General features: G+C 42.6%; 1 protein-coding gene across 5 annotated transcripts in view; it reads left to right on the top strand.

Annotated features, from left to right (window-relative positions):
* ATXN1 (ataxin 1) overlaps positions 1-20,724 on the top strand; it is a 362,359-nt gene that overhangs the window by 140,556 nt on the left and 201,079 nt on the right. The window contains exons 6-8 of one of the 5 annotated variants that reach the window (XM_058831292.1): positions 7,229-7,358; positions 7,585-7,864; positions 14,401-14,520. The gene's annotated coding sequence lies outside the window, so the exon portion shown is untranslated. Of the gene's footprint in view, positions 1-7,228; positions 7,359-7,584; positions 7,865-8,717; positions 9,003-9,052; positions 9,224-9,271; positions 9,789-14,385; positions 14,521-20,724 lie in introns of those variants that run through there. The other 4 variants (XM_058831293.1, XM_058831295.1, XM_058831294.1 and 1 more) reach the window with 4 other exon arrangements.

The raw sequence follows: 20,724 nt of genomic DNA, 5'->3' as shown, positions 1-20,724 counted from the left end.
ACAAATTTTGGGAGATATAAATCCATTGAGGGTCACTAAATGGGCAGAAAACACATTCTTCTCAGGAAGTTCCTTAAGATGAAAATAGTGGGAGGCTGGAAAGTACATGGATAAAGTAGTATATAATGCCCATGTCTCCCTAAGCATCTGCTTATGACCACTGTTGTCCTATGGCCACTGCAGTCATTTTTATATCCTCTTGCACAAAGAAGATGAGAAGACTCCCAAGACAAGAGAAAATGGCTTCAAGTTTCACCAGGGGAGGTTAGAGTTGAATATTAGAAAGATTTTTTTATAGAAAGGATTGAAAAGAATTGGAACAGATGGCCAAGGGAAGTGGTGCAGTCACTGTTCCAGGAAAGTGTTAAAAAAATGTATGCCTGTGGCACTGAGGACATGGTTTAATGGTGAACATGGTGGTGGTGCTGGCTGGGCTGACGACTTGGACTTGGTGGTCTCAAAAGTATTTTCCAACCTTAATGATTCTATGATTCTCTGAGAGTATAAACTGTGAAAACTCTATAGTGAGAAATGTTCCAGATCTAGGGTCTCTTGAGTAGGAAAGCTGGTCATGAGATGGTCCTGCCCCCAAGGTGTCCACTCCACTCTCTTGGCTATACTTGACCCCATGACAAAATAGTCCATGCATGAGCAAATCTGGATAGATTCTACCACATGGATAGGTGGTAGAACCTACACTTCACAAGAGTCTGAATTTTATGATCCTTGAAGATGCCCTGAGGCAGAACCCCACCCACTTCAGCAGAAGACTAGAGATGGACTTTCAGCAGGCAGGTGTTTCTGGTTTGCCTGGTTGCCCAGGTAAGTTCCTTTTGATAAAATAATTGCTATATCCCCTTATATTTAACTCATAATTGGAAAATCACCAGGCAGAGATGGTGATTCTTTCACACTGTTGTGTTTTGCTTGTAATGGCTATGTCTCAGGGCTTCTAGAGCTTTGAATGGGTATCTTTCATTACCTTAAATATAAATAAATTGATAACATCATGTGAGGATGATATGAGAGCAGACTGAGGACAGATGAAGCTGAGTAAGACAGGCATAAATGGGAGCTCTTCTGTGGAAAAACTGGGCAGGGTGAAAGAGAGAGACATGATATGACATCTCAGTCAACATGAGAACTTTTTTTGCCATTATAGAAAGGCCTTTGCTGAAGGATAAGGAGAGAACATGAGGATCTGGTAGATCTCTGAGGGAAAGGTGCTGCCTCTGTGCAGTAAGAAGTCAAAGTGATGCCAGTCTAGTTATAAAATGGTCTGCACAAGCTGAAATAACTGATTTAATGTAATATCCTATCTCAGGTCTCCTGTCACTTTTCCCAGGACACTTTTTTTTTTAAAAAAAAAAATAAAAAATTCTGGAGTTTTAGGGTTCTGTGGGTATGTACCTGTCACCTTGCAGAAGAAACATGAAAAATACCCTCTCAGCTTGTAATTGGATAAATTGAAGGTAAATGTTTATCATTCTCACTTAGGTTGTTGATCAAACCCTTGCAGGCTGAGGAATTCCTACCCTCCCAGGCAAATACACTGTCATGCCTGTTGTCCATCTCTGCCTGGTGATTTTCCCATTATGAGTTAAATATAAGGGGATATAGCAATTATTTTATACCAAAACTATCCCATTTAAATTTTTGCTTGATGTTTAGGAACTGTTCAAAGTCTTCATTCCTGTGCATCAGGTGACTACAAGTTTTTGCTATATGATACCTTTTGAAAATAAAGAAATACAGCTCTTTCCTGTATTTCAGAACAGTTACTGTCTTTCTGGTTAATACTGTTAGTTACTAGTTTTCTTTTTGAAGAAGATATAGATACAAAATAACTTTGGTCTTGAACATTAAGCATCTTGCACTTCTCACTGCCTTGAAACCAAGGCATGAGCCCAAACTTACCTATATGGAATGAATTAGGTAAACCAGACTTCTGAATTTGCATGACAGCTTTGGGGCAAGGCCTGTGTGTATCATATTTTGTGAAGAGGTAGAGACAGTCAGAGTAGAAAATAGCTGTCATTATAAATTGTGCATTTTCTGAACAAAACATAAAGATTTTTAGCATGTGAACAAAAACAGACTTGGCAGAAGGATTGAGCACAGTGGCTCTGGAGGTCTGGTAGGTCGATTATCCATGAGGTAGGAAGGATTTGTTCAATAGACCAGAACAGCTCAGTTGGGGCCATTAAAGGATTTAGGAGTCAAAAATCCATGTTTTCAATTTCTATGTCTGTTTAAACAGGTAACCAGTCCATTCTAGCCCATTCCCCTCCTCTCATAAAAACTCATGGCACTTATCAAAACTTGTATAGCATTGATCAGAGAGACTAACAGGTTTTGGAAACCACAGTGCTTTATATGTGGGTAGGCCATTTTAAGAAAGGTCAAGAGATATTTCCCAACCCTAGGTGTTTAAAGAGTAGATGCTAATCTAATCTGTCTAGACCATAACTCCCTTAAGAGGCAGGAAAAAAACCTGTTAAGTGAACTCCCAGATAAGTCTCTGTACCAGGTATGATTTAAAGGGATGGGGACAACATGTGTCTCTTACAAGAGCATTCAGTCTCTGGCTGCTCCCTGCTAGCGCCTGAGAACTCTCTCCCAGACAGTGGCCAGCAAATTCTCCTGAATATTGGTTGAATGTTAATCCTTGTTAACAGCACTGCCTTGACATCCCTGGAAGCAAAGCATTTCTGCAGAGCAGAGCTTCCCCTCTGCGTTCTGCTGGTGTACTTTAACCCCAAGATGAGATCATCACTTCCAGGAATAAGACAGAATTTAGTTTCCATTTGTGCTTGGCCCTTCTGCTCACACCAGCCATATGGGTAGCTGCAGTGTCAGGGGAGATACATGGAGGCAAGGACACAGATTGGAGACCTCAGATGGCTGAAGAGCACTGGCCATAAAGAACCTAACAGGTCATAGTAGTTATTACTTCATAGGTGCCTAGACCAGTTAAGCACCCCTAGAGAAGGGCAGAGCACTTTTATTTTCCACTGGGTGCCACATCTTATGGGGCTAACTGTGGCTGTGGTCCATCCTGATGTGGTCACTGGTAGGTTAACTGGTCTTCCCTTCTTCAGAGCAGTGACCTGTAACTGACTGACCTCTTATTCAAAAGACTAAATCGAACTTGATTTTGAGATTTTAGAAGAGTCCTCATTTTTCTTAATTCCCTGATGAATTGCTTTGACCAATTTTAAAAAAGCAACAACAAAAAGACTCATCTAATTTGAGGTATCCATCTAAGGAACTATTGTTACTTAAAAAGAACTTGATTACTTCTTTTAAAAAATCAAGATGATGATAAAGTAAACATTTTTTAACCCAAATATCCTTATCCTATTACCTAAACTGTAAGGCATGACAAATAATGATTTCTTCATCACCCTACAACCCTTACCTAACCACAGTGTAACAAAATAAAAAAATTAACCGCAGCCTTTCCTTTGAATTCACTTGCAAAGGACCACCATTTTAGACTATAAGATTTTTCTCTTTGAGTCGCAGTGTAGTACTACATACTTGCTTAGTTTTCATGAATGCTTTGCTCTCCTTTCACTAAATGTTAATTTGCATGAGATATTTGTGGCTTTAAAGAGACAGCATTGGCTCTCTGTGTCTACCAATCTAATTTCCTTGCATCTGAAGACAATCACAGAGTTCTGGAGAACATCATCAACATCTCTGTTTTGACAGGGGATACACTCATTTCTAAGTGAATGCACGAAAATTAAAGACATTAGTCATATTTGTTACATTCACGCAAGTGGCACTTAAAGAATATGGTCCAAACACATTATTGTTCAGATCATTTACATTTTTTACTTTCCTGAGGAAAGCATACCTTCGTTAGCTAGCTGTAATCCAAATTATAGTTTCTCATTTATTAAAGCTGTAAAAATACCTTAAATCAGCTGCATATGTCTGAAATAATAACAAAAATAAGTGCATTAGCAAAAATTATCTGAATGTGAGAGAGCTATAAATAGACAGGAGGTGAATTGGACAGTTGACGGGTTCTGAGTTGGATTAAAAACATCTTACTTAAGCCAAAAACATGGCAACCAATATTTTCTGTTATAAAAATATTTGAGATTAATTTAGTTTCATGAAAGCTGTCAGAAGCTGAAATGAATAGCAGAAATTCTCTGTTTATTTACAAGCCAATGCTATACCTGAAGAGTAAAGTGAGGCACCTTATGAGCAGTGACAGCAAGCCTTTGATTGTATTCAAAAATCCTTTTTGCTGGTGGGTAAGAATGACCTGTATGTTCATGTTCTCTTGAAGTAACCTCTGCCTTGATAACGCTTGTCATATGAGCAAATGGTATGACAGGTCTGTGAGGTGGATTACTACTGTCCACTAGAGGCTGTAATGAGACCAACAATGTCATTTTATGACAGATTGAAGACTTGAACTGTAACGATCAATAATTGTGAGATTACTTTTCACACTCAATACACTGTCAATCACTGCATTTCCCTGAATGCTAGTGTTAAAAAAGAAAAAATTCCAACTTCTTACGCTTCCTATTCTCCCATTTTTATAAGTACTGTTAATTGTATAAAACATGCTGTATAGATGGCACATTACAACTACTGAATTGGAAAACAGTTTCTTCTAGAAAGTGTGCATCTTGCATGCCAAATTATTTAGCATCTTTTGGTCAGAACTATATTCTCCTGGGAGTCCTATCAGTTTCAGCACATCACCAGCAGTAAATGAAAATGCTTGGGTCTATGTGAGTTCTTGTGTCCCACTCACTCGCCTTCAATGTTTTGTGGAATCCTTTGTGCAGGGAATATGCTGAGGCCTGGTACAGGCCCTTGGCAGGGGAACTGCTGAGGCACAAGGACATCTTATGACATGGTTGCATATCCTGTGTGTTAGGCCATGTTTGTAGAGGCATAGTTCCCTCATCCCTTGTCTGTAAATGCAACCAACACGTATCAAATCAGAACAGAGGTGAGAGTGGCTTATGAACCTGACGTGGCTGGTGGCAGTTGTGGCACTTCCCAGAGCCATGGGTTAAGTGCCTGCTGGCTCAGGAAAGCACTATTGCTTTAACTTACAATGCACTTATATTGTGGGGGTCTCTTTTCTACTTTGAACCAGAAACACAAAGAAAGATGTAAAACCCTAGAATATACAGTGGCAAAAAATGAAGGTCCTGAGGCAAACACTATAGTCGCAGAGTGGAGGAACACACAAGCCTCTTACATGAGCCTGCTGCAGAAGGGAAAGTTGCCCAAAGCTTGCTTCAGCATGAATGTGGCTTCTCTTTCTCTGCGTGTGCCACACCTCTTGGCAAGGTGAATGTTTGAGAAGGAAAGATTCCTTTCTCCTGAGGTAACACTCTGTACTACTGGAATAAAAAAGGTGGCAGACAGAATGCCTTGTACTCTGAATTGAACCTTGATGATGGGTTTTCAGTTTCTCCAGGGCTTTCACTTGATTTTCAGTAATCTCCAGTCTTTGTCTCTTTCCCTTGGTTCCTTTTATTAAATCAATGAACCTTACATTAGCTGGGTGAATACAATTTCGCTGTCTGCTTTGCTGCTGTAGATTCACTCTCTTGTAGTACCGAGTGGCATGTTTGTCCAGATATCTTGGCCTGTTGCTGCTTCTGTCTCCAGATAACTGCTAGAACAGAAAATCATGTTGATTTTCATAGTGAACCTGAACTAAAGATACAGGAAGTGCTGTGGTAAAGGATCCTTATGTTTCGTAAAGCTAGTCTGTATTACAGTATCAACTCTTAAATCCAGAATGCTGCAGCTTACAATCTTATTACTACGTTCTTTAGCAATTACAGTAATCCAGTAGAGTCCTGTATAGAAGGGACTCCTTTGCTGATCTGCATAATGGCAGGCTGAGTCCTAGGGTATTTTGCATCTAGACTCTAATGCTAGATTTAATTTGCAGCTAAAACCTAATGCTAATATAAAACGGACACATGGGAGTTAACCTGCTAGAAACCTGGTACCTTGGAGCTTATTGTCATGGCAAATTGGTACATGCTGCAATAAAGAGCTTGATCTGGATGGCCATATTACATCTCAGGCCTTTCTGAGGCCTGGGACCCCACAGCGTCCAGCTCCTTGGAGCTGGCGTGTAACAGCCTTTGGTATTTATGCAACATTTTTTTGCAATGTCCTTGGGGTGGGGAGAGGCCTCTGTGCTCTACTTCTCTTTCTGATGCCAAAGCAGAGAGTGAATGGCTTCTTACGGACCACTGTTGGGTTGCATGCAAACATAGCATCCCACCATCCTTCGGCTGCATTCATCCTAGTCATTGCTTTCATAATTAGTTTTATTTCTTTAAGTTATACCTAGCTTGGTAAGTTGATTTTTGGGGGTGGGGGGAGGTTGTTTGTTTGGTTTTAAAATTTTTTTTAATGTGAAGATCAGACTGAGACAGTCCAGAAAGGAAGATACTTTCTCTGGTCTCTGTTTTGCATCTGTGCTTGTTACTTGCCCATCACTGAAGTTTATGGCACTTGCAGACACCTGTGTCGAGGGAAGTAAGAGGGTAACACACTGACACTGGAGTGCCAGGGGAGTGTAAGTTGCCATAGTTGGTGGGGACTTGGGGGGGAAGTTCAGGAGAGGCTCACAGTGGCCTGCAGACAACTGGGAGAGATGCAAAAGGATCTTTGATGAAACCAGTGCTGAGGAATCCAGAGGGAGTTAGTACCCAAACATGCGTGGTTCAGCCCTGCCTGTCTTGTAGTTCAGTGACGGTATGAGTCAGAGTCTCTTTGGTCTGAATGAAGTGGAAGGTACTTTCTACAAAGCAACTCAAGCATATGCCAAGGATCCGGATAAATAAAACTAATTCAGAAAAAGGGAGTGGGATGCAGGCTCTTGCTCTAAATCACTTCACAGTTCGCCACAGTGAAATGCAATATGGCATCTTAAATAAAATCACCCTCTTCTGACTCTCGCAGAGGCTGCTTCAGAGCATTCCCTGGTTTCCAGCACAGTTTTATTTCCTCCCTTAGAGAGACAGACCAGCCTTGACTGAGCAACCGATTTTCATGCATCCTTTAAACCAGCATTCCCTGCCATTTCTGAAGGACAGCACACGTCGCTAGCTGTCTGTTTCTTCCCCCTTAAACAATATAGGTTTGGGGTTGGGTTGGTAGTTGTTTTTTTTTTTTTTTCTTTTTCCCCTCCCCATCTCATTTCTTTCCGCCTGCAAAGTGATTTGAGAGCCCCGCGACGCAGCCTGCTACAGGAACGGGGACTTCTCTGGAACACTGGCGTGCGCAGGGATTAATCCCGCCGTAGAGAGCCAGCCTGGCCTTTGAAGTGTTACAAGGGAAAGCAGGAGGTAAGTGTCGAGGCGAGCCCCCAGCCCTCCTCCCCGCCCCCGGGCAGCGTGCGGCGGCCCGCAAAGGGTTAAAGGCCGCCTTGGCCCGGCGGTGCCGTGCGTATGCAATAATCTGTGTGGCTCTCTTGGCCGACTGCCAGAGTGTTGCCTTGCCTCCTCCTCCTCCTCCCTTCTCTCCCCCCCCTCCCTCCCCCCCCCCACCCCCCCCGCCTTTTGCATGAAGTAGGATCCTTGAGCTGTTGCAGAGGCAGCCAACTGCTCCATATTTGGCTTCTATTACCCATTTACATACTGGAGAGCGGAGAGGGAGCGAGCGCTGTACCGCAGACATCATTTCTACTACAGTGGTGGAGACATCCCGGACCTGTGTCACTGCAGGGGGAAGGAAAAAAGCCAAACAAACAAAAAGCAGACCCAAGCCCCGTGATCAGCTAGGAAGACATTTGTGTGCGAGTCTCTCTCTGACCCCCCACCCCCGCCAACCCCACCTCCACTGACACTTTACAGTAAGTGGCTTTTTTTTCCTCCTCTGCTTTCTGCCTCCCCCCCACCCGCCTCCGGCTTCTTCCCTTGTTTAGACTGCAAACCGCCGGCAATTTCCAGCGGGAAAAACACGGGGCTGAGGGGGCAGGGGAGCGCGCTGCCCACCCCGCCGCGGGGCTGCAGCGGCCGCCCCCGGCCCGCCACGGCCCGGCCCGGCCCGCAGGCGCTGCCGCCGCGGGCCCGGCCCTGAGGGGAGAGGGAGACAAGCAGGGAGGGAGAGGGAAGCAGGGAGAGAGAGGGGGGCGGCCGCGAAATGGCCGAGGACGCCGCGCAGGGAACGGAGTGGGGATGCGGGACACGGGAGGAAGCGGGGGGCCGGGGCGGCCCCGCGGCGGGAGCCGCTCGTACAGCCCTGCCTGCCCCCCCCTCCTCGCTCCGCTCCGCTCCTTCCTCCTTCTTCTTCAGCACCCCCTCCCGCTTCCCCCCGGCCCGGGCGGGGTGTGGGTGGCCGCGGGGACGGTGGACATTTTGCGAGCCGCGGCTGCCCCCGGTGCGGCGGCCTCGGGGTGTGTGAGACTGCGCGTGTGTGCGGGGGGGCGGTGTGCGGTGCCGCTGTGTGCGTGTGTGTGGTGTGTATGTGTGGTGTGTGTGTGTGCGGTGTGTATGTGTGTGTGTAGTGTGTGTGAGCGTGGGGGCTCCGGTGCGTGCGAGTGTGTGTGCGGTGCCGGTGCGTGTGTGCGGGGGGGGGCGGTGTGCGGTGCCGGGTGTGTGTGTGTGTGTGTGTCTGTGTGTATGTGTGTGTGTGTGTGTGTGTTGCCGTGCGGTGCCGGTGCGGTGCCGTGTGTGTGTGTGTGTGCGGGGGTGCGGTGCCGGTGCGGTGCCGGCTGTGTGCGTGCGCGGCCGGCGCGGTGCGGGGGGGCCGTGCGGGGCGCGTACGCCGGGCGGACCCGGCGGGGCGCAGCGCGGGGCCGGTCGCCGGCAGGGCCGGTCGCCGCCACCGCACGGCGTATGTAGTACGGGGCTGGGCGGCTGCCGGAGGGTGAATGAAGCGAGGAGGAGGCGGCGGCGGCGGCGGGGGAGGCGGCGCTGGCGCTGGGATGTGCCCGGCAGCAGCCCCGCTCCGCTTCACTCAGGGCCCAGGCCGGCTGCAGACGCCACCCGGTACTGCCGGGAGGGACGGGGCGGGAGGGGTGGGGGAAGGGGGGCGCCGGGGCGCCGCCGCCCCGCTGCCCGCCTGCGGCTGTGGGGTCCGGCCGGCGGCTTCCCGAGGGGAAGCGGGGCCGGGGTTCCCCCCGCCGCCGCCGCCGCCGCCCCGGGGCTTCGCTCGCCTCCAGTGGCGGCCGCTGCCCTCCTGCCGCTCACCGATCCCCCGCCGCCTCCGGGTTTGCTCGGGTCGGGTGGGGGTGGTTGGGTTGCGGGGTTTTGAGGTTGGTTGTTGGTGGTTTGGTTTTTGGTTTTTGTCGGTTTGGGTTTTTTTTCTTTTTTTCCTTTTTTTTTTTTTTTTTTTTTTTTTTTCTTTCTCCTAAGGCATCGTAATTTACCGGCAGAAAAACAAATAAATGACCCCGTGTACGGTTGTGGGTGCTGAATCCGTCAATGTGATTCCTGAGAATATTAAAGTCTAAATTAAAGCGTGCTGGAAAAGCGTTAGCTCCTACTGTAATAGTAATAGCTATAATAATAAAATGACAGAATTGGGAGCGATTTACATGTTATTGAAGAGGAGGAATTACTGAAGAGTAATAATAGAAAAGAAAACAAGTCGGAAGCCCGTTATATAATGCACTGTGTAGACAACGAGAGCGACAGGCTATTTTTATTTTGTTTACCGTATGCTGTGTAATAGGGACTCCTCCGAGCAGCATCTTTCCCCTATGAGCCCGAACTCCAGATAGAATTGGGGTAAAAATCGAGGCATTTCTTTTACGACCAGACGAAGAAATCTAGGTTTGTAAAACCTTCCTCTTTACAAATGATTTCTCTGTGCAGAACGGGAAGGGTGTGTAGGTAAATGACCTTTGCCGGAGACCTTTTCCCTTTCATATGGTAAAGAAATTCATATTTTGTAACACAGCTTACACTTTAACCTTTAACGCTCATGGTTATGTATTCTATGCAGTAATGGTTACTTTACGCGTCAGATACGGTCAGGCATAGTGAGTTACTCTGCTGACACACTGATAAGTCAAGGACTTTTAATTTCAGTTTCGAATGAAACCATCCCCTGAAGGAAAATCCCGGCTTCATGTTAATCTATTTCTGTTCGGGTGATAGAGACGGTGCAATTTTTATCATATGGAACAAGGGTTATGAATGAAGGAGAGGGAAATTGAGAATGGCCAGGGAAAATATTGCGCCGTAGTTATTTTTGCGATGCTGCAAGATAATAGTAGTAATTGTACGTTATTGCACCTAATTTGTTCGTAAAACTGGCCCGGTATTTTACGGGTAGCAGCTATTTTGAAAGGGTGGCTGTAATCTCCTCACTTTTTACGTAAGGCAGAGGTCGATAGGTTTTCCTCCGTGCTCGGCTGTCTGTCTGTCTCTCTCATCATGTAGCGACATGTCAGCGGTGCAGGCTTTCAGCGCGCTTACTCCAGCCCTGATCAGTCATGTAATTAGATCAGGCTGCCATGGTAACAGACGGGATTCACCGTAGTCACCGGCCAGCCAGGTGCGTGTGTGGCTGGCGGGCGACCCAGCGGGCTACCGCCAGCCCTGCGTGTGCCGCCTTGGTGGCGTGCGTACGGCCGGCGCGGCCACCGCCTCCAGCTTTCCGAAAATTGAAAGATGCCGGAGGTGGCTTCCTAATGGCCGAACTTCTCGGGAAGGGTGTTCTTTACCCAGTGGAATGTCAGGCAGATGGGACCGTACGTGGCACGCTTAGCAGGTCAGCCAAATCGTCGGTTCCACTTGCCTGTATTATTAGCAAATTAATGAAGGTGCGGTACTTTGTAAAAATGCTTTGGCTTATACAAGCTAGCATGAAAGTTTCTTTAGAGTTTTCCTTTTTTTTTTTTTTCCCCTTCTCTCCCCCCCACCCCCCCCCCCACCCCCCCCGTGTCTGTCTGGTTTAACTGTTTGGTGGCTGCAGCAGTGTTTGTTAACAGTTCCCATTCCAACATTCTCATCGTAGGCCAGAGGCTTGTTCTTGTTATTCTCCACTCCTGTACTATACTTTACACCTTCTGGCCGGTAAGATGAAAATTGGTGATACTTGATGTCAGTATTGTCACTCTGGCTTTGTTAAGCCTCCTCACAGTTCTTAGCAAGGTCTAGGCCCTTTTTTTACATGAAAGCTGACTGCAGTTTTTTGTGATAATATCCTTAGGTATTAATCAGACAATTTTTACCTCAGCAAACACTTTGTTTCTGTATGGGTGTATTTTTTTGCATTTAGGCTTACCAAAATATTATAGCCATGGAGCAGGAGACTTTCTGACACATTGTATAATACTGTAAAAAGGATATGCAATATAATTAGCTTTGAACTGCATGTTGCTCTTAAAAACATGTTTCACCAAGCAATGTATATTTGTCTTCATTCTCATTGTTTGAACATCACTCTTTTAAGCCACTTCCATAAATGTAGGTATAATTTTTTAAAAGCACCAAATTTGGCACAGTGTTCTAATGTCATAAATCTGGAGCAACTCCAGGGGATGGGATTGTGAGCCACTTACATGGGTGTATATCTCAAATAACTCCATTTATTGGACATAATCCAGGCATGTAGTAGAGTAACCGTGCTCAGAAAGTGATCTGCTGCGTATCACTGTTATTTTCTCTATATTGCTTTTCATGGTAAAAAGCACTGTAGGCTTAAATAGGATTTTTGCCTGATTAAGGAGCTGCATTAAGTGTCTATAGAAGTGGGTAACACCCCTACTCCAGTCACTAATCTTGGGTGCACTTACACTAATATTGAACTTGGCCCAGAGGATTTTGTGTCTCAGTGATGAGAAATCATCAGCACCCACAGTTCCTGAGCATTTGTAGTACCAGGCTGGAACATAAAGCAATCCAGAAATATCTCAGTAAAATAGATATTTTAATCACTCTGATGGTAAGGCACTGGAGTTGGAGGAGGAGGCAATGAGAAATGCCTGTTAGTGGTTCAGCTCTTGTGGTGACAGGCAGCGGTGGTCTTGGGTTTAGTGGGATGAGTTTGCAGGTCTCAGCCTGCCTGTCGAGCAGGAGTGTTTCTTCTTGGAGGGGTGAGGGGACAGGGTATTTGCAGGCAATTTCCTGCACTGAAGTGCAGTTCCTTGGTGCCTCAACTGACTTGCCCTTCTGGCTAGGAGAGAATATTCTCTGCTCAGTGCAGCTGCCTTCGTTTTTGGGCCTCCATTCTGAGGCAGTGGCTTGATATAGAAGAGCTTGTTAGGAGGACTGACTGGAGAGAGTGGAATAGTCAGGAGCAGGATGACTCCTCTAGTGTAAGCCTTTGTGTGCTGCATGCTGCTTATACATATTTTATTGTAAGACAAATTACCTGTGACTAAGAGTGTTAGAAAGTAATTATTTTCAAAAAGGCCATATATACATAGTTTAAAAACTTTTCTGAAAAATAAACAGTGCAACTTTGGTTTTCTAGCCTGACTGAATCTATTTAAAAAGGTTGAAAAAAAATAGTTTTGTTTTAAAAGACATTTACAAGAGACCTGGAATTTCACTTAACAAAAATTTTTTATGTAATAGATCCAGTGGCCTAGTTTCCCATTAATTAAGAAAATAGACACTTGAATGCAGTCACCTGAAAAGCAACTAAGGATTTAAACATTAGAATTTTAAAATAATTGTCTTAGTAACGTGGCTAGTAAAACAAAATCAAGGCCTGATTTTCCCCTTGCTGAAGTTTAGCAGCATATTTTAGCAGATGATAGTCAGGATTATTGTTGTCATTGTTCATACACACACTGCTTTTGTTCTGGTGTACTAATTGAGGGGGAAATGCAATAAAAAAGTATGGCAGGCTGTAAAGGAAGTGCTTGTCAGGATTGCATAGATGGTCTGAAGCACTGGCTGGCTGCAAACCTACTCCAGCGTGCGAGGCAGCTGACGCTGGTGATGCTTGAGAGAAGTCGGGCTGTGTGACAGCCTCAGCTATAACCACACAGGTTGTGAGTGATTTGGCTGCTCTGGAGAACTGTACGGGTACGGTGTGTACAATTCAGAGGGTGCAGATAACAGGTTTAGTTGTAGGTCTCTTCTGAGACTGCTGTAACTAGCTCTGCGTCAACAGATAAAGGTATAATTAGAACATGAAACAGAAGTATGGCAGACTTGGCACAGGTAAATATTTCATGGCAAAGAACTTACTTGCTGTATTTCAGTGACTTCAATAGCCTAAGCTTTGCAAAGTGAAAATCCAGACCTCATCCTTTCATTTTACTTTAAAGCAAGACTCCAAGTGTGATAAATAAATAAATAGGTATTTGGTCAAAGGCACTGTATTTTGAAGTCTTATTCAGTGGTTCACATTCTTTATATGAGAAAGTCGAAGATTTTTATATGATTTTGGCTGAGGTGATGCATGGCTAACATTTTAAAATGTAGGAAACTTCGTAGATTTCTGATTTTTGCACAAAGTCAAAAACTAGATCCATGACCGTAGCTCCTTTTGATCTCTGTGCATGTGTTGAGAATGTAATGCTTCATGGCTTTTTTTTTTCTCTCAAAGCTGTAGTCTGAAGTGACTGTACAACACATGCAAATCTGTATGTGTGCATTGGTCCCAGTCTGCAAAGTTACTTTAGTACACGTCCCAGTGAGGGTTTTGCTGAATGAGAATTGATTAAAGAACCTATCTAGAGTTAAGTATGCGTGTAAATCCTTCCCTAAATAGGAACAAGTAAGTATGCTCATAAACTGAAACAACAGAAATGATTCTCAGTGAGGGAGAAATGGTCCCACTAAATCCTTTTATTGTACCAAAAGTCATAAAAGTATTTGGTGAGATTCCAAGTGAAAAACCCAAACGTATTTTGTTTAATAGGTGATGTCAGCAGAAGTTCAGTACTGGATCTTAATGATTTTGCTGAGCAAAATCACAGAAATAATACAAAAAACCACATGGGTAGAGTTTTTCTTTGTTTATATTATTTAGGAATTTGCAGTAATAGGCATCGATTGTAGCGTGCCACCTTTAAGGACAAAATAGTATACAAGGTAAAGTCACATTCCAATAGGTGATGATTTTTCACCTAGTAGTAGTAGTTGCAGCACTATGTTTTCAGGATGCTACTGCTTCTCAAATAAAACATGTTCTGTTGGCAGTGAAGACAGTCATCTCCACTTGCTTATGATTCTTCACCTCATTAAGATCACATTTAGGAAAAGAACACTCTGAATAAATGGGCTCTGCTCTCTACTGTATGAGCTCTGTCTGCAGGATTAAATCTATAGTTTATCTGTGCTTGAGTAATAGTAGAAGCAGCCTCTCTGTCTTCATTGGGATATCTTAGCATGTTGTAAATGACTGTAAATGTTGACTCTTAACTGTGTTTTTTGTTTCTCTTTATTTCGGTTTCCGTCTCCTCAACTCCTGGATCAACAGTCACATTACAGGCCAAGCCAGATGGGCAAGCAATACAAGCTGTGAATTTATTCTTGACCCCGTAGGACAGTGACCATCATCATTTTTGTCTTCACCGTACAGTTATGCACTGCCAATAAGGTGAGAAAGCAATGCTTTTTTATTTCCTTCAGCAAGTGTACACTGTCTGCTCTGGGCTTTAGGCAAAGGGGACACCTTCCTGGTGGCTGTGTGATTGCCTACCTGTGATAGGTTTGTACTTCCCTTGCCTGGCAGCAGAGGTCCTTGAGAAACTCTGCTCGGAAAAATGCTTTTAACTCTGGTGACTCAGTTCAGTGACTTACAGAACAAGTGCGTTCCAGACGAGTGGTTTTATGCTCACCTGAGGTCAGAGTATATTCAGTTACTGGAATATGTTAGTATGAATGGAAAAGTTGGCAGACTTTGATTCTTGTTATAAAATGCCATATGTAAAATTGTATAAATCCTTCCTTCACTTTTATGAACGTTTTCAGGATTCTTGTTGCTTGTTGCCTACTTGGCTTTTCCACTGTCTTGAGTTTCTTCTGTGCATTAAACTTTGTCCAGCATTAGAATAGTTCCCAGGATAATTAGTCACTACTGATGTATCTGTGTGTCTTTTGCTCTATTTTGAGGAATGCTTTCTGTTCTTCTGATTTTCCTCCCTGAAATGCTGTGGCCAGACAAGATGTAAAAGTGCACGTGTATCAGTCTGCTGCTGCCCCGTTCCTCAATCTCTCCTTCCCATATGGTTGTGGAAAATAACTTGAAAAGACCAAGTCCCAAGACTCAACAATCATACTGCCAATAAAAAGAACATAAATTTTTATTTTATTTCTTTAATCTGATTGTCATTAGGCCAGCCTGGTTTTTTGGACCTGTTTTAGGATTTTTAAGTGCTTGGGATTGGCAATGCTGCTAATGCTTTAAGAAAAAAAAAGATAAAGGGTCATAATAAAATTGCCTGTGTCTTTAAAGAAAAGAGAATGAAATATAGTGATTGCTTGCAGAAAATCAAAGGGTTTCTTTTTAAAATTTACAATCCAAAAGCTTAATTGCAGTAGTGTTCTTATATATGCAGGGCTGATCAGAAAGTCTCCATAGCAGAATAACTTTATAATGCATACAGCATGTCATAAAGTATGCAGCTCATCATTTACATTTTACTGTGGCTATGGGGAAGGGTGCTGTGTTTTAGAGGGAAGTTGCCTAGGCAAGTAGTTACATGCAAGGACATGCCTGTTACAATTTCCAAATGAGCTTGAATGGTGAGGGTACTGTAACTTCAGAGCAATAAGAGTTTCTTGAGAGTGAAAAACCACACGAAGTGCCCCTGTGCTGACACACCTTGTCTTCCTGTTTTGGAAGAAAACTGAATTGGTAGTAGCTATTGGCTTGGGATATGAAATAGGAGGAGTTTTTTTGCTATGACGTTATCATTTCCACAAAGCATTTAATTTTATTTTTTTTAGGATTAGCTTAGGTTGTATAAAAGGGGCTTTTTTTAAAGAAGTGATTACTGCTGGAAAAGCTTATATCTCTTAATTAGAAGTAGTTGTTTATAGGACATTGGTCAAGTCCTGTGAATAATCAAATTGTGTTACTCACAATGTATTGCTAAGTCACCTTGGATATTTTAGCATCTGATATTTTCTGCAATTACACAAGAGAGAATATATTTGATGTTAAACAAACGTTTGGATAAAAAAATGTAACCTAGTTAAGTCTGGTGCAGAGGCATGAAGAATATAGTACTAAATTGCTGTTTTTCCTATTCCAGCTCAGCTTGAAGTATAGTATTGTATTTGTGGACCTTAGATTAGGTTAGATTTGATATAACTTCTTGTTGTTGGACATTTTTTGGCACTGAGTTGGTGGCACCTCTGTTGACCTCATTAGTTCTCATTTTCTCCATGGAATGATCAAAATCAGGCCCACTGTATAACTAAATTAGTAAAATAAAAATTCTTGGAATAGATACTGCCTGCTTACAAACTTCTGTTACTGGAGGAAACAGACAGGAGCTCACAGTAGTAACCTGTGAAAGAAACATGAGCTGGCACTGTGCAGGGAGCAGCCACAGATACAGCATTTCATACTCACACCCATCATCTTTCTGGCTTTTGCATTTGTTTTGGGATGAAGATGGCAACTGCCCTGCTTCATTTTAGGCAGACCTGGGTTATGACTCTGGAGTCTGTCAGAGGAACGGAACACAGGACTTGTTTGAAGGCATCCAAAACGGATCTCAGAAACTGTACTTGTGGCCTAATGCCCCTACATGTGCGTTCATGGCTTCACTTGTGTGAGTGAGGAATTGTGTGGCTTCAGTAGGTAACATCTCTGCTGTGTGTCAGCTCTCCAGGTGTGCTTACCCTTCCAATTCAAGCAGCATTTTCTGCAGAGCCAGTTAAGCATCTTGCCTGGATAAGGACATGGGTATCAATAAAAATAGAATGTAAATAAATAAATAGATACAGTTTTCTTTCTTTTTTATTTTTAGTTAATTCTAGCTGCTCTCCAAAACATGGAGTTATTGTTATTTGTTCAGAGCGTGCACTGCCTCCTTCCACGTAGGCAAATGACTCAATGCTTTCTTTTATACAGTTGTCTTGAGAAGATTTTGCATGAGATGCTGGACATTTTAACAATTAAAGAGTTCTTTTTAATCTTTTCTACTGTCAAGTCACTTGATATTTATTAATCATAGTACTGGGATGAATTTATGGCTGGCAGCCCATTTGTAAGAAAATTTTTTGGCTGAATTTTCAGTAAGTGTGTCTGTATACTATATAATATTGCTTATTTTTTACATAGGACATAATTTTTGTTTTATGCAGTCTTTTGGCTACTATTTTCTCTAAACAGGCAAGTCTGCCCTTTTAAAATACATAACAGTGAACATAAAAAGAACTAATCTGTCTCTATATTGCTGTGTGCAGTGGTAGCTTTTTAGTTGTCATATCAGTGTCCTTTTATCATAGGTGGTTTTATTTCTTCCCTCATGCTGTTTACAAAGGTCTACAATAGCTGTAGGGCTAAAAGAAGGTGGGCAATGGATATTTCTAATGTGTTAACAGCACAAGTGAAATGGAGCTGTGAACTAGATATAACTGATAGTAATTAGGAATCATTTTAATTTTTTTAATTGTAAATGTGTGAACAACTGAAAGGTAAATGAAGTGATGTGAGTGCTGACAGATGCCTTAAAAATGAAGCTTTGTGATCTCCTCACCTCAGCCATAACCTTTCATGTTTTTGCTCTGTTGTTCCTGCAGCAGATACTGAAGGCCTGCTGCCTGACTGTGATAGAAAGTTTCATAACATGGTCTGAATCATAAATGGCATTGGATGTAGTGGTATGCCTACATAAAAACACAAGGCTGACATTCATAATGTGATATAAGGCACTGTCCGAGGTTTGATTCGCCTTCCAACTTGGTGTTTTTAAAAGGTGTATCTGCAAATGGAATGAGACTTGCTGTCCTACGTACTGCAACTTGTTAGCATTCCTTTAAAAGTGTGGGCTTTTGGATATTAGTGTATGAGCAGATGGAGAACTTCTGTGTGCTGGGGGCCGAGAAGTGGTGAGGTGTTGGGATGTGATGTACAGTTGTGTGCAAGTGTGAGCATCTGTGTGTGCCCTCCTGCTGCCCCTTCCCTTGGCTGTGTGTGTTGGGCAGGGATGTGCTGGTGGGGTTTGCCTTGCCTTGAAACCAGGGCTCTGCCTTTGGCGAAAAGTTAGTCCTCATTACCAGGGTTATAATTTTGGCCTGAAATTAGCCCAGGTGGCAACATCTGGATTTAATGTTTCTCATGTTGGGACTCTGTGATAGAGGCAAACCCCAAATCTGATAATTGCCTCTTTATTTTCTCATCAATTACTGATTTTGGAACTAACTGTAAACCTGACTTCAGGATTTACTGAGTCACTCCTTGCTCTATAAAAAGTACAAATGTCAAAGTGTTTCTCACTTGTATTGGAGTGTGGTTGTTACTGTTACCGCATTTTTGTTTGTCAGGTACCCACGTGTGAAGGCCTTTGTAGTTTTGTACAGCTAACATTTCTGTGAGGCCAGCTACTTGAAAGAAAGTCAGCTTTTAATGCAGAAGGATAATTACGAAAAGCAGGCTTAATCCTCCTTTACTGTGCTCAGAAATTTTGTGCTACTGAATGTTTTCTCATCGGTGTGGCTCCTTTTCAGTGGCACGTGTAGCAGCTGACTAGGAAGTGATATTTTCAAATGTATATAGTAATATATACAAAGCCCCTGAACACTTTTGCTGCTTGGTGCTGTGCTGTATTCACAGCTTTCCCAAGGTAGTCTAACAGCAAGTAGACCCAGAATGCTTTCAAATTTCAAGGTATTCAAGGGGAAAAAAATCCTAGTAGATTATTGTGGTAGAAGTAGGTATATCTTTATTCTTCATGTACCACTAGCAGTTAAATACCCATCACACTAATCATATGTACTGAATTTTTATTTACAGATTAGGAGGCTCTACTTTGACATATGACTAGCAGGGAAGCCCCTCCCTTTAACAGTTGTATGTCATCTGCTTCAGAGAACTAATTACTTGGCAATTCCCATTTGATAATTCCCTCTTTATTTTCTGATGAGTTACTTAACAGTGATGAGCTTGTTGAGCAGAATACCATGCTTAATCTGTGCTTCAGAAACTACAGTGTGGGCCTGGGGATATCATTGTTTCTGAAATGCTGTTTAGCCTTGCCATAGGAGCATTGAAACCACACTAAGATACATGAACAGTTCACAATTAATGATAAGTTGAACATGAGTGATGCACAGCATTTGCTAAAAACTAAAGGAAGGGTTTAGATTACTGTTGCACTGCAAGCAGAATGCTAAATATGTAATTTCTTGAAAAAACCACAAACACCAAGCCTAATGTAATTTAGACGCTCAGAAGCAGAAGCTTATGTCAGAGATATACCTTCTATGTATCATTGCTCTTCTCCACTGAAAGAATCAATTTAATGGATTTTTTTAAAAAAAAAAAAATCCACTGTTTATTGTAGTACCTATTTGACAGTCTAGCTGACTCCTGGTGGTTATTGTGTTCTTTGAATATGAGATACTTTAGTAAGTTTTTACCGTGTTTTCTCTGCTGTTACCTGTCTTATTCATTCTTCTCCACTCCCTTTTCACATTCTTTTACTCCAGTGGCCACAGCAACCCTTGTTCCTGTCTGGGGAATGCATTACAAGTCTCACAGCTAATTACAGCATCACAGTGTTTCTAGAGGGTACCTAAGTTCAGCAGTGCTTAGCTATAGCACCAGGCAAGGGGATTTATAGGGTGAAATGACATCAGCCTGCTCCTGACAGTCATGGTAAGGTCAAAGTGTGTCCCTCTTGCAGATCAGGAGTCAGAGGGTCCTGTTTAGTCCCAGTGTCTCTGAAATTCAACCATGCTATTGAATTTGTATATTTGTTTTTTACTGGTTTCAGTGGAGAAAGGTTTGTGGATCATCTACAGTCACTTTGACTAGATGGTGGCATTATTCCACTGATACTGATAGCTGAAGATTTCCATTGTAGCTGAGCCAGTGCTATAAGCTGGGAATTGGGCTGTTTTTTCCTTCACTGGAATAAAAATACAGTATTTTGTGTATTAGCTCACATGACAATTGCATCATCAGGCTTGCTGATTTATTAGATATTCACAATGATATCGCTTGCCCAGTACTGGAAGCTGTGTAACAGGATTGTTTTATCAACGAGAAAAAACTCATTTGTACATAGTTACATGTGTTTTTGTAAAATTAATCAGAAGAACAGTAGTTTTATGAAACATATAATTCAGAACAGATTAATCTACTTTAATTGTGTTCATGAAGTACACCAGCTATAAAATCTTTTGAAAGGAATATTAATCAAGTTGATCAAAGATGGCTTGAAGTACAGAATTCAAATATGAACACAGTTGCAGCAAATATACACACAGATACAAAGTAGCTTGGGAGATTATATTAAAAAAATAATACAAAAATAAGTTCCATTTTCCTTTTTGGATTTTTTTTTTTAAACAATATGTCATGTTTTAAAAGCAAAGATGCAAGAAGAAAAAAACAAATACAATTTGAGATTTTCTAAAATGTAGTGAATAGGCATTTTAAATAGCATAAAAACACAAGGAGTCAAAACCTCACAGAAGGTCATTGAACCATTTTTTAAACTTTTAAAATCTATTTTTCATTCTATTTAATTTTTTAATGACTCAGGTGTCTCAGGTAGTGCTGTATAGGTATTGCTGAAAATAGAAATCTTCTGTAAGAATCAGAAAATAAATACGACTTTCT

Source organism: Poecile atricapillus, chromosome 2, assembly GCF_030490865.1.
Source record: "Poecile atricapillus isolate bPoeAtr1 chromosome 2, bPoeAtr1.hap1, whole genome shotgun sequence".
NCBI lineage: Eukaryota > Metazoa > Chordata > Aves > Passeriformes > Paridae > Poecile > Poecile atricapillus.
Note: the sequence above shows the minus strand (reverse complement) of the source record. Positions and strands in the feature narration are given on the sequence as shown.